We start from the raw sequence: 12,519 nt of genomic DNA, 5'->3' as shown, positions 1-12,519 counted from the left end.
CTGATGCATCTTTGAATTCTCAACAGCGAGCTGCACACATTAGGTCAGTAAGGTGTGCAATACAATTCTATCCAAAATTAGTCACGAGTTCCCTCAAGTTCTTATATACAAGCACCTCTACTACCATTGCCAATAAAATGACTAATAATAAATTGTTCTCCTCTTTACACTCTTAAACTTGAAAATGAAGGCAAAATATTCCCCAAAACTACTGCTAATTATGATCACTAAATAGAATAATTCATGCTTCTTAAATGCCACTTCACATGCATAATCAGCTAATAATCTAAATATAAACAAACATCCTAAGACAGAGGATGGAATCAAAACGGGAGCCCCAGACACGTACTTGAGTTTTCCTCTGGAAAGATTTCTAATGCACTATGGTGTCTTAGGATATGTTTGTGCTCTGTGCATATCACAGTTGACATCTTGTCAAAACCAAGGGAAATAATTGCATCTCCAAGTAAGAGTATCATGCAGGCAGCAATTTAAATGTGGCACTGCTTATCAGCACCGATTTACTAACATCTTACTGTATATAACCATGTGTGGTAAGAGAAAAATGTATACATCCTTACCAAGGTTCAGGCATAAAAACAAAATCTGTTACACTTTCCATTCAAAGAGGATAGAACAAAGGAAAAAGGAATAAAACGAGATGTGTGGGGTTTTTTCTTCTTCCTTAGAAATAAACTTTTAAAGAAATGGAAGTCCTAAACTTTACATCTTCATTTGAAATGGGTTGAGCAAGATATAAGCCAGTTTGCTCAGGTCTTGAGGGAGAAGAAAAACAACCTATCTTATGAGGTTATTAAGCTAACACCTCAGCCAGCCGCAGGCATGCTACTCATTTATTACACAAAACTGAAATCTTCTGACAGTCCATAATTATGTGCTGAGAACTCTAATGAATAACTCTGCATCAGAAGGATTTACAAAACTTTGATCAGTGTCCCGGGAGGCAGTGGGTCAAGATGAACCTTGAAATCTGATTAACTTCACCCATCCCAATCTAAAAACACTGTTCTGTAGCTCTCCACTCTTCACTTGGATGTTTTGAAAACACAATTTTGTCAGACATCCTAAAGCAATTATAAGAAACATTAGTATTCAATTTTGAAACAGACTTAAGACAGAGTTTGTATCATTTCCCATACATACTTCTCGATATCCCTTTTTGTTCCTAGGCCCATGGTAAAAAAAAAAAAAAAAGTCACATTTTAGAGCTCAGTGTTATTGAGCATGAGTAACTGGCTGTAATTTAGTACCTTGTCCTCTGCCAGTGCCAAACTTTTTAGAAGACCTGGGTTTGCAGTGGTGCTGTGTTTAAACTGAGTTGCCTACACAACCTTTTCACTGTTCCCCTTGGTCTTAAGACATATAAATCAGGCAAAAGAAACTTGACTTAACTGAAGCTTAACCATCTGAAAAAGGAAAAGCACCCATGCCTGTGGCTTCATCAACAATTTGGCTCAAGTGGTGTGCGTGTGGTGTGTGTGTGTGTGTGTGTGTGTGTGTATGTGTGTGTGTGTGTGTGTGTGTGTGTGTGTGTGTGTGTGTGTGTGTGTGTGTGTGTAATGAAAACATAATTGCCTTGTAGTCCCTCTTAGTAGGGTTAGAGCAGGAATGGCAAAAACACAAAACATGTGCCTTTACTCCTCATTGTTGCATTCAAAGCAGACATCACCAATCAATACCCTACCTTTTTTCACTGATCCTGAAAGTCCATGATCCTTACAATATCCCTCTAGGTAGTTGCTACCAGACACGTGTAATGGAAATACTAGGTGAAACCCAGTTGTCAGTCTCGAATTTGTCCCATTATTACATGAATGTTTGAAGTGGACAAGATGTTGGCACAAATTATGTTATTCAATTTCATCATATGGGTAAAAAAAACAGAGAAATGGAGACATTAGCTTACTTTCCAGAGTTCACACAGACTATCTGTGGGGATTTTTTAATTGAACTCTGGGTTATTTTTTCTTCTTTCTTGGTATGTTTTATATCACTGAAAATGTGTACAACAGGGTGTAAGACTAAACTAAGGGGTCAGGAAAAACATCTCAGGTGTATTTCACAGATCAAGTCCCCCCCTCAAAGAAAAATCCACTGCAGAAAATGCGAGAAGAGCGATAAAAAAAATCACTCTCTACCTTGAAATCTGTGCAAGACGGCCATTAAAGTTCATCATATCTCCCTCATCCCATGTACTCCTGGCTTACATCAACAGTTTCTGGTTTCAAATGTAGAAACCATCTCCAGAGGAAGAAACTTCATCTGTTTGAGCATTCTGCATTCATCACCATTTCTACCATTGCAGACGACTTCCCACCTATTTCCAGGGGTTCAGATGGAGCCACTTAGGGCTCAGTTGTCATTCAGTATATGAGGTCAGTTTTTTAAGAACAAAACACAGTGACTTTTCCAGGTCTGGTTTAATAAAGCTTATTCTGTGTAGTAGCATTAAACAGACAGCAAGAAGTCCTTTGGGAAGAGAGAAATACTATGAAATCTTCAAAATCAACAGCAGAGAGATGCAATGCCAGTACCGTGCAATCTCTCTCATCATTCTCTCTCTCTCTATTCCTCGTCTTCCATTAAACTCAGAGAAGCCTACGGGAAATCTTTTGTCTTGGGCTTCTCTAAATTTGAAGAACCCTTGGTGGAAACACATGTGCAAGGAGAGGAAAAGAATCATGGCAAATTGCTAATGTTATGAAGCCAAAAGCCTCCAGCAGGTTCGCGTGGTGAAGGAGAAACAGCCACGGGAAAGGACTTCACACAAGGAGACGAGGAGGAGCAGCTGGGGAGGAGGTGGAAGTGGGTGACGAAGACATGGAGCCAGAAACAGAGCTGTGAGGAAGAAGGGGAAAAAAGGCTGAGCAGCCGAAGGATGGTGGTTAAAATAACTCGTGGTAACAGAGTGTTCTTTGTTACCACACACTGCTCTTTGTTATCACACATTACAGAAAGTTATAAACAACAGAAGCATGCCGTACAGTAAAGCTGCGCTTCAAGCTCCGAGCTTTGGTGACCTAACCAACTCCCTGGCTTCTTCCTCCCATGGACTGACGTTGTTTCTAGAACACCACGTTAGGATCGTGGCCATTAATCTGTACATCTCAATCTACTCACAGGACCCTTCTAGAATGTTTGGCATCATGTTCTTCAAAGAAGCCTCTTGCATTCACGTAGTGCAGGTCAAACAGAAGCAGATGGGGTTGATTCCATCTGTGATGAAAAGTGACTATCGAGTTTTACAAACAAAGCGATGAGAAACTTTTAGGGGAAATTTTTTTTAAAGCCCACAGAAAATTATCTTGTTTGGGTATGTACATAAAATTAGATACTTAACAGAAACAACAAAACAACTTGCAAGTGAAGGAGTGGATAGACAAAGCTCTCTCTCAATCTCTACTTGACTTCAAAGTCAAGCACAGCAACATTCAGACACTAAGGAAGGCTCCTTGCTCAACCTCCCACCATTGTGCTAGTCTTGATTGTCTTTCTGTCTTTATAGTCAATCATTTTGCCTCTATCACTGCTGACTTCTTTTCTTCCCTCTGTTTAAATATTGATATTTTCTCCAGGTTCTTTTTTCTCATTTCTCACTCTGCATTTTCAGGGTGCTTTGTTTCTCTCTAGACTATCGGCTCCTTCACAACTAAAGACTGTGTGTAAACTCATCCATGTCCCTTGACAGGTACACAAATCCTGAGATGGAACATGCCTGACATGTTTCTGTTATCACAGCCTGTCATTCTTCCTCCTATAGTATCTCTCAGATCTCATTTCTCTTCATGTCCACTGCCACCTTCTTATTTTATCCTGTCCAGGTGATAGCCAGAGTTATTATCCTGACTGATCTCTACACTGACCCTTTTCCCTGTCCATCCCATCTTCAGAGTATCATCAAAATTATCCTTTTAAAAGACAGATATGTCTCACATCCCTACCTTGTGGACATTTCTTCAACCATTTCCCTTCATCCTTATGTGGGATGACATCCAAACTTCACAGGATCAGAAATTCAATGTCCCTGACAACTTGACTTCTACCTCCAGATGCATCTACCCCTGCATGTATCCTACTCAGGCATATATTTTCAGTCTTCTATTTCTTTGAACACATCATTCTTTTGGCCTAGAATTCACTTGCCTCCAACTCAGTCTAGTGAAATCCTCATCCCTCACATCCCAGCTGAAGGATTGTGACCTCTATGAAACTTCCCCGACCCCACCCTAGGCAATGAGTCATTCATTCCCTCTTCTGAGTTATTATAACACTTACCCCATATCTCCTTCATATCATTTAACATGTAACATTCCAAGTTATATCCTTATGTGCATCCCACAATGTGTTTTCGGAGATCAGGAGCCTATTCTTGGTAGTTCCAGGACCTAACACAGCACCTGGCACAAATTCAAAATGTTTATTTTGCCGGGTTGAATTTAGGAAAATTTTAAAAGGGTATTTCAGAAACAAATCTAACAATCAGTTAGACACAGGAAATTGTGAAAAGCATGTGTCTCTAGAGAGGAAGGATGATGAAATGTGTTAAGAGACTTACTTTCCCCTGTATATCCTTTTGTTGGAATTCAGATTTTTGTAATTACGTAAGTGTACTGTTTTCAACATAGCACTGAGGAGGTGCTACAGTGTGTGCCTGGCATGGTACATGGGGTGGGGGGGTTTTCAGCACCATGGAACAACTTCATTAACCAGAGAAACTTGTGAACTTGGATAACCCCTGTGTAGATTAATCTTTCCCATTCTCCAACTCCCACAGAGCTTTCTTGTTCTTCAGTTACAGCACTCTTCACGGTCTAACTGATAATGGGATGATTTATAGACATGTCTTCCAAATTGGCTCATGAATCCCTAGAAAGCAGGGGTTCTCTACTCCTCACCTCCACAAAGTCCAAGAATAGTGCTCTGTGTACATGCAGCAGTAAACTTGCAATTGTTTTATTGATTTGGCCATGAAGAATGGCAAAGCATAAAAAGGGATAATTATACGTGATTGCACCCAATAATCCATGTAAAGTGGAGACAAAGAAGAGAATACCTAAAATATTACTAATAGCCATTAACAATAATATTAGGTTTACTATGGCCAGATTGGGTGCAGAAGTAGAATAGCTGTAAAAAATGTATCACTTGTTTTTCATCCCTTATTTGTGTCATGGATAATTATACATTATTCCTTCTCCTTGAATATCTGCATATCCAAAACTGTACAGAACCACTACTGAGTGAAGATGAAAAAGTTTTGATATGAAAGAAGAAAAGGAAAATAGATTCTGAAATGATATCCTCATCCACAAGCAGGAAAACAACCAGCAATCTCCAGAGAGATTTAAGGCCTCACTCTTCCAGTAAAATACCCCAGCTACATTCTTTAGTGCCAGGGGACCATTTGAAAAGCTCCTGCTATATAGAAAAGCAAAAAGTACAGGGTGTGGACTCTATCTTCTTTCAGCTTAGAATACAGTTGTATCGGCAACCACATTAAAGGTTAAACAAAACAGGGTATTTAAGGAAATAAAAATACAACATCATAGAATTCTATAGGTGAAATAAATATTCATTGAGCACCTACTACAGAAATTTTCAATACTCATATTTCTATGTGATCTGACTACTAAGTGTCCTAAGGTACCCAATCCTGTTACACAGTCCAAGTCTGACTGCTTCCTCCATGAAGTCTTCAGCTTTTTCCCACCCCCACCCACACAGAATTATTCTCTTTGGCTGTCGAACACACACAGAGATTATCCATACCTTGCTTACCTCACTCACTACTATCTATTTTACACTGAGGTTAGTTATGTACATGGAATGGCCACCATGAACTTTAGACTGATTGCAGATAGACACCACAGCCCAATCACTAGGAACCTCTCAATGCATTTGCCACATGGAACTTAGCAGACTAGCTAGACAGTGTTTGATCACAGCCATGGCAGGTTTGGATCTGTCCTCAATCCCCATATATCCTATAAGAATTCTACTTCTTAAAGGGAGAAAGAATAAAGAATATAAAGGAGATGACATACGAGAGATTAGTACTGTGTACACAAATTCATCTTATCAAGGCACCTGTAACAATTTAATTTACCAACCTGGCTCCTTTTGGGAGCAAGCAATGACTTTTATTTACCTTGGCAGTCCTATGGGACTAGCCCAATCCTTGGCATAAAACAAATGCTTAGCCTAATAACTGATTACCTGATGAATCAAATAATTAAAGGGGAAAGGAAGGTAAGAAAAATAAATGTGCTCACTTGATCAGTGCCCACTGAAAGGAGAGATGAATGAAGGTCAACAGAAGAGATGTACAATCTTCCCTCACTTTCCCCATCCTAAATTGGTCCTAAGTGATTTGCCTGTTCCTTAAACCAAATGTAAAAGAAGATGACACTTAAACATTCACGGGACAATTATCTCCTTATTTCTTAAAACTGGACACTTGCCATTTTAGACTGTATTCAATTCAATAAATATTTATTGAGCATCTCTATATATACATATACATATATATATACATATACATATATATATAGTGTGTGTGTGTGTGTGTGTGTGTGTGTGTATTTCCAATGTCAAAGAGGAAAGGGATAAACGTGAGCTTGTTGCCCCTTTCTCTCAAGGATCCTACAATCTACTCTGGTTTTCCTTGTAAATTTCAGTACCTTTTACTATGATGAAAACAAATTATGTAGTTTCATATTTATAAAGTTATACGTTTTAAAGTCATGACCAAAATGGATATACTAATACTTCTTTTCTAAAGTCCAAATGCTTCACAGCCAAATTTCTACATGGCAGGCTGCCAGTACAAAGGGCCTCACCCCAAAAGTTCTGTCTTCATTTCTCAGGAAGAAAATGGAATGGACAGCTCTTCAGTTGGAGTTTCCAATGACTTAATTTTGACAGAAACATCTATATCTACGTGCTGTGTTAAAACAAAGCTAGTAGAAAGACTTTCCCCCAGAACTTGCTTTAAGACAAAATGTAATTTTTTTAAAACTTTTTTTTGTGAATTAGTCTCAAATGCTCTGATCTGGCCCAGTTTTTCATGTCTTTTAAAATGTCTCAAATATTCATGGTTGTCTTGATTGCAGTGTGAAAGTTTAAGCTCAGGTTCTGTGGAGATGCAACACTTCATTGGATAAAAGGGATAGTACTAGGAAGACAAGTGTCACCAATGAAATAGCTCAGTTTAATGCCAGTTTATCTCAAAAATGAAAATGTCTGAAAAGGCTAACCTTGAAAAGTAGATAATATTTTTTTTCCCTTCACAAAAGTTTAAGATAAAATGTGTATGTGTGTATAAATTAATAAAAAACTATAGATACACTGATATGACCTTTCAAATTAAATCAACATAAGAATATGAGGGAAAGGAAAATATGTTACTATTTTAAAAATTATTAAGAAAGAGTATTGCCAAAATATAAAAATATTTAAAACTTAAAAAAATCAATCTCAGGTATCTTTACTAATCAGGTAGTGAAGACAGAAAAATCCACATTTCCAGGTGATCACAATGAAGATTATTCTTTTTTATTCAGACAAAATAGGAACTCCTCCTCTGTACAATGCTCTTGGCATGAGGATGTCCAAGAACTCTACTCCTTGCTCTGGCCCTTCTGTCCTGTGTCAGAGAGTTAGGTTCACAGAGACTTCAGGGTATATGATTCCTATTCCCATCCCATCTAGGCCAAAGTCTTTGTCTCAGAAACATATTCAGCCCCTAAAACATCAATTTTAGGCAGAGCTGTGATATAGATTCCTGCATCTCTCCTTCTCTTCTACAAAGGTCCACTGCCCTCACCCTCTAGAAAACATTGGACTTCTCCTTAGTGCTGTCTTCTTGCCTATAACCTAACAGATTCAAAGCTTTGGTTCTAGCTCAATCAATATTTTATTCAAGTTTAAGAAAAGCCCTTAAATTCATTCATACTGAGGATGTGAAACTGATTCATACTCAGTAAAAACAAAACAAGACTTGCTTACAGTGCCTAGGGCATATCACAGAAGAATTTGCAAGTATGCCTTCTTTGGGACTTAAAAAAACAAAATCAGACTATATAGGCAGAATCAGGTGAGAGACAACTAAGGATTAAAGAATAAAGGAGAGTTTCCAAGACCACCAAACCACATTGTTGTCCTGTCTGCCATACCCAGGCCAGAATATGAAAACCCAATTAGGGACAATCAATGTGGCATTAAAGACAAGGATCCTGGACTCAGGTTAGGCTCAAACAATGGCTCCGCCATAGCAGTCATGGCATCTGTGTTCCTCAATTTCCTCGTCTGAGTAAATACTAATGGTAGCTCCCTCATAAGGCTCTGGGTGGAAGACATGGGCTCAGGTGAGTGCAGTGGCACACAACTTGCCTGGTCGCAGCTGTTGGTGGGACTGCAGCTGTTAATGGGACTGCTGCCCCTCCACTTTTACTACTGCCAGAATGCTGGAGTCATTAGCCTGTATGTTCTGAGTAGGAAAAATTTCATGTGTAGCACAATGTTTTTAACTGCAGGTTCTAGAGTCTGACTGTAAATTCCAGCTCAGTCACTTTCTAACTTACTTAAGTAAATTTCTTGAACAATTTATTTCACTTCTCTGTGCCTTAGGGTCCACATATAAAAAGAGATTAATAATACCCATAAAGTTATTGTGAATGAAGTTCATATGTGTAAAATATTTGTAAGAATGGCACATAGTAAGCATTTTCCTACTTATCCTTAGTGTCTCAACTAGTAATAACTCTAATCACTTACTAGAAGGCAGGCACTTCATCTGGCTACACACACACACACACACACACACACACACACACACACACACACACGCACACGCACACGCACATGCACACACACAAACACGTATGTACAGACGTGTGCTTAATGATAGGGTATGTCCTGAGAAATGCATTGTTAGGCAATTTTGTTGTTGTGTCAACATCACAGAGTATACTTACACAAACCTAGATGGTATAGCCTACTAAACACCCAGGTTATATGATATAGCCTATTGTTTCTAGGCTACAAACCTGTACAGCATGTTACCATACAAAATTCCATAGGCAACTGTAACACAATAGTATATATACATCTCAACATAATCTGAACATAGAAAAGCTAGTATAAAATTATGGTACAAAATATTTTTAAAAGGCACACCTGTATAGGGCATTTAACATGAATGGAGCTTGTAGGACTGAAAATTGCTCTGAGTAAACAGTGAGTGAGTGGTGAGAGAATATGAAAGCCTGAGACATTACTGTCCACTACTGAAGACCTTATAAATACTGTACACTTAGCCCACACTACATTTATTAAAAATTATTTTCTTTCTTCAATAAGAAATTAATCTCTACTTACAAACTTTATAAATTTTTTATTTTTTAACATTTGACCATTTTGAAATAGCATTAACTTAAAACACATATTATACTGCTGTACAAAAATATTTCCTTTCTTTATATTCTTATTCTCTAAGTCTATCTATATTTCTAAATTTTTACTTTTTTTTTTTTTTTTTTTTTTTTTTTTTACTTTTTACTTTTTTTTTGGTTAAAAATGAAGACACAAACACATATTAGCCTGAGTCTACACAGGGTCAGGATCACCAATATCCCTGTCTTCCACCTCCATGTCTTGTCCAACTGGAAGGTCTGCAAGGACAATAACACATATGGAGCTGTCATTTCCTATGACAACTATGACTTCTGGAATACCTCCTGAAGGACCTGCCTGAGGCTGTTTTACAGTTAACTTTTTTTTAATAAGTAGAAGAAGTGCAACCTAAAATCATGATTAAAAAGTATAGTATAATAAATGCCTAAAGCAGTAATATGGCCATTTATTACCATTTATACCAAGTATTATATACTGCACATAACCGTCTGTGCTCTATTTTTATACAACAGACAGCGTAGTAGCTTTGTTTATGCCAGCATCACCACAAACAGGAGTAATGAATGACACTTTGATGTTACATAAGCTATGATGTCACTAGGCAACAGAAATTTTTCAGCTCCATTATAATTTTATGGGATCACTGTTGCATATGTGGTCCCTCATTGACCAAAATACCGTTGTATGGTTCATCATCATATGCCATATCTATATTTAATTATCCTCATTTACAGATGAGAAAAATGAGACACCAAGTGGATAAGTAACATGCTGGCCTCATAGCCTGCGAGTGGCAGAGTCATGATTTAAACGCAGGCAGTCTGGCTCCAGAGTCCATACTCTTAATCACTATGCTACGCTGCCTAAAAAATGTTAATATAATGAATGAATGTTCCTGCTGGAAAAATACTGAAGAGTCAGTCAACTTGACCCCAGTGTTTTCACTGAGTGTGAACAGCTCATGCAAAGTGTGCACAAAGGGAGGACCGAGGCATGTGGAGGAAAGGGAGGACACAGTGCTCCTTCCCCAGGCCTAGCAGAGGCTTTCTAGCCAAAGCTTGAACAGAAGAGTGACACAAAGACTCCAAAACAACTCTGGGTGTTGGCCCTAAATCCAAATCGATTGTTTTTTCAGCACGTTTTAAAGTGATGAGGTGCAAATGCCTTGTAATAATATCTTAAGGGATTGTAAATACTCAGAAGACTGAATTCTGGCTTTGAGGGGGCTTACTGGACACCAAGGCATCTTCGGCTCTCCTCCTAACCCAGAAGCTGAGGTTGATTTTATACATCTACAACTTTTCTGACTTGCAGTTGGGTGTGCTGGATTTGGGGCTGCTAAATACTTTTGTATTTTAGAACATTTAATTAAAGATATATTTTTGGTCATGTTGACCAGAAGAGCCTTATCAATACTTCAAGACCTTTAAGGCCTCACCTTATAAAATCTCACTCTAAAAACTGAGAACCTGTATGTCAATTGTGTGTTGAATCAATAGTTTGCTATTGACTAATTCTTGAGAGTGATTCATTGCTTTTCTCATCCTCCTTGAATCCAGTTTCATGCAAATGTCTGAACCCTGAGATCTTTTAGATTATCTGTTCAGTGGATGATTCCCAATAAAAGACTTTAAGCAATCTAAAATCTCAACCAAAAACACTAGCTGATGGGCAGAAAGAGATGGAAAAGAAACATGACGGGGAAGAGGAAAGAACTGAGGAACTAAACAGGAAAACAAGCTGGGTCATCAAATTCTTAAAAAGATAAACATTTTTTTACCAACCACATTAACAAATATCAGAGCATTTGCTAATATACAATGTTGATGAGGTGTGGGAGAAACTGATACTCTCATATATGGCTAGTGAAGCTGCAAATCAGTACAATCTCCTGTGGAGGTGAAATTTTTCAGTATCTATTCTTCTTTTAACTTTTATATTTTATTCTAAATAAAATACATTTACTAGTTCTATTTAAAGACAGGTTCTGTGCCAGTGCTTTAAAAGTCAAAGAGTGATAGTATGATCCTGCGCTACTTAGATTAGCAAGGTTTTACAATACTCAGTCTTTAATAGGAATGTTTTGAAATCATGGCGAATATGATTGAATGTTCATAAATAACTGAATGAAAGTCATAAAACCTATAAAGGTATTTTTGTTCCTAAGTCAAAATCCAGGTATTCTTGTTTCTCAACTAACCAGTGTTCAAAGACCATACTGGTACCATATTTCTTCTATTCTGAGGCACACACGTTCTCATTTAACATTACTAAAATTAAGAGGTCTTAAAATCAATGATCTTAGATCTGATGGCATATTGTAATATAGCCACTCAAAGTTACTTAGCTTGCAAACTAGGAAAAAATTTTAAGATCATAATGCAAAGATATTTGCTATTATCAAATGAGTTTTTTAATTTTTAAATTTTTAAAAATTGAAATAATTGTGCATATTTATCAAGTACATAGTGATGTTTTGATACATGCAATGTATAGTGATTAGCTCACAGGAATTAGTTTATCCATCATCTCATTTGTCATTTCCTTGTGTTAGGAACATTTAATATCCTCCTTCCAGCTATTTGAAACCATATATTATTGTTAACTATGGACATTAGACAGTGGTATAGAACACTAGAACTTACTCTTCCTATCTAGCTGTAATTTTGTATCCTTTAGCAAATCTCTCCCTTCTTCCTCCTTTCCAGCCTCTCGTATCTTCTGTTCTATGTGCACATCCTTTGAACAAGCCATTCTACTTCTGGACATAATGTTTTCACCAGTTGCCACTGCAAGCTATCCCAGAAAAATATCCAAATTCTGGTTGCTGTTAATTTCAGGAGGGATACCTAATGAGGGAGTTTCATAAGTACCATAGAATCTACAAATTATATGTATTACAACTTTGCCTAATTAACAAGTAAATGGAAGTCATACTGCTCATATCTCTAGATCTTTAGGTATGACTAGATAGGAAGATTTCCAGAGGTACTATGTTTTATAGAGTTCAAGAGTAAGGATTATTGAATCATGGGTCAAGCTATATTGCAAGGCAAAAAGTCTGGGCCTAAGAAAGAGACACAT

General features: G+C 37.6%; 1 protein-coding gene across 2 annotated transcripts in view; it reads right to left on the bottom strand.

Moving 5' to 3' along the window:
- Positions 1-12,519, bottom strand: part of GLIS3 (GLIS family zinc finger 3) — a 471,312-nt gene that overhangs the window by 269,762 nt on the left and 189,031 nt on the right. The window lies entirely within an intron of this gene.

This window comes from Carlito syrichta, unplaced genomic scaffold (assembly GCF_000164805.1).
Source record: "Carlito syrichta isolate Samal-C Ts95f unplaced genomic scaffold, Tarsius_syrichta-2.0.1 Scaffold314834, whole genome shotgun sequence".
Classification (NCBI taxonomy): Eukaryota; Metazoa; Chordata; class Mammalia; order Primates; family Tarsiidae; genus Carlito; species Carlito syrichta.
The sequence above is the reverse complement of the archived record's forward strand: the minus strand, read 5'-3'. Positions and strand labels throughout refer to the sequence as shown.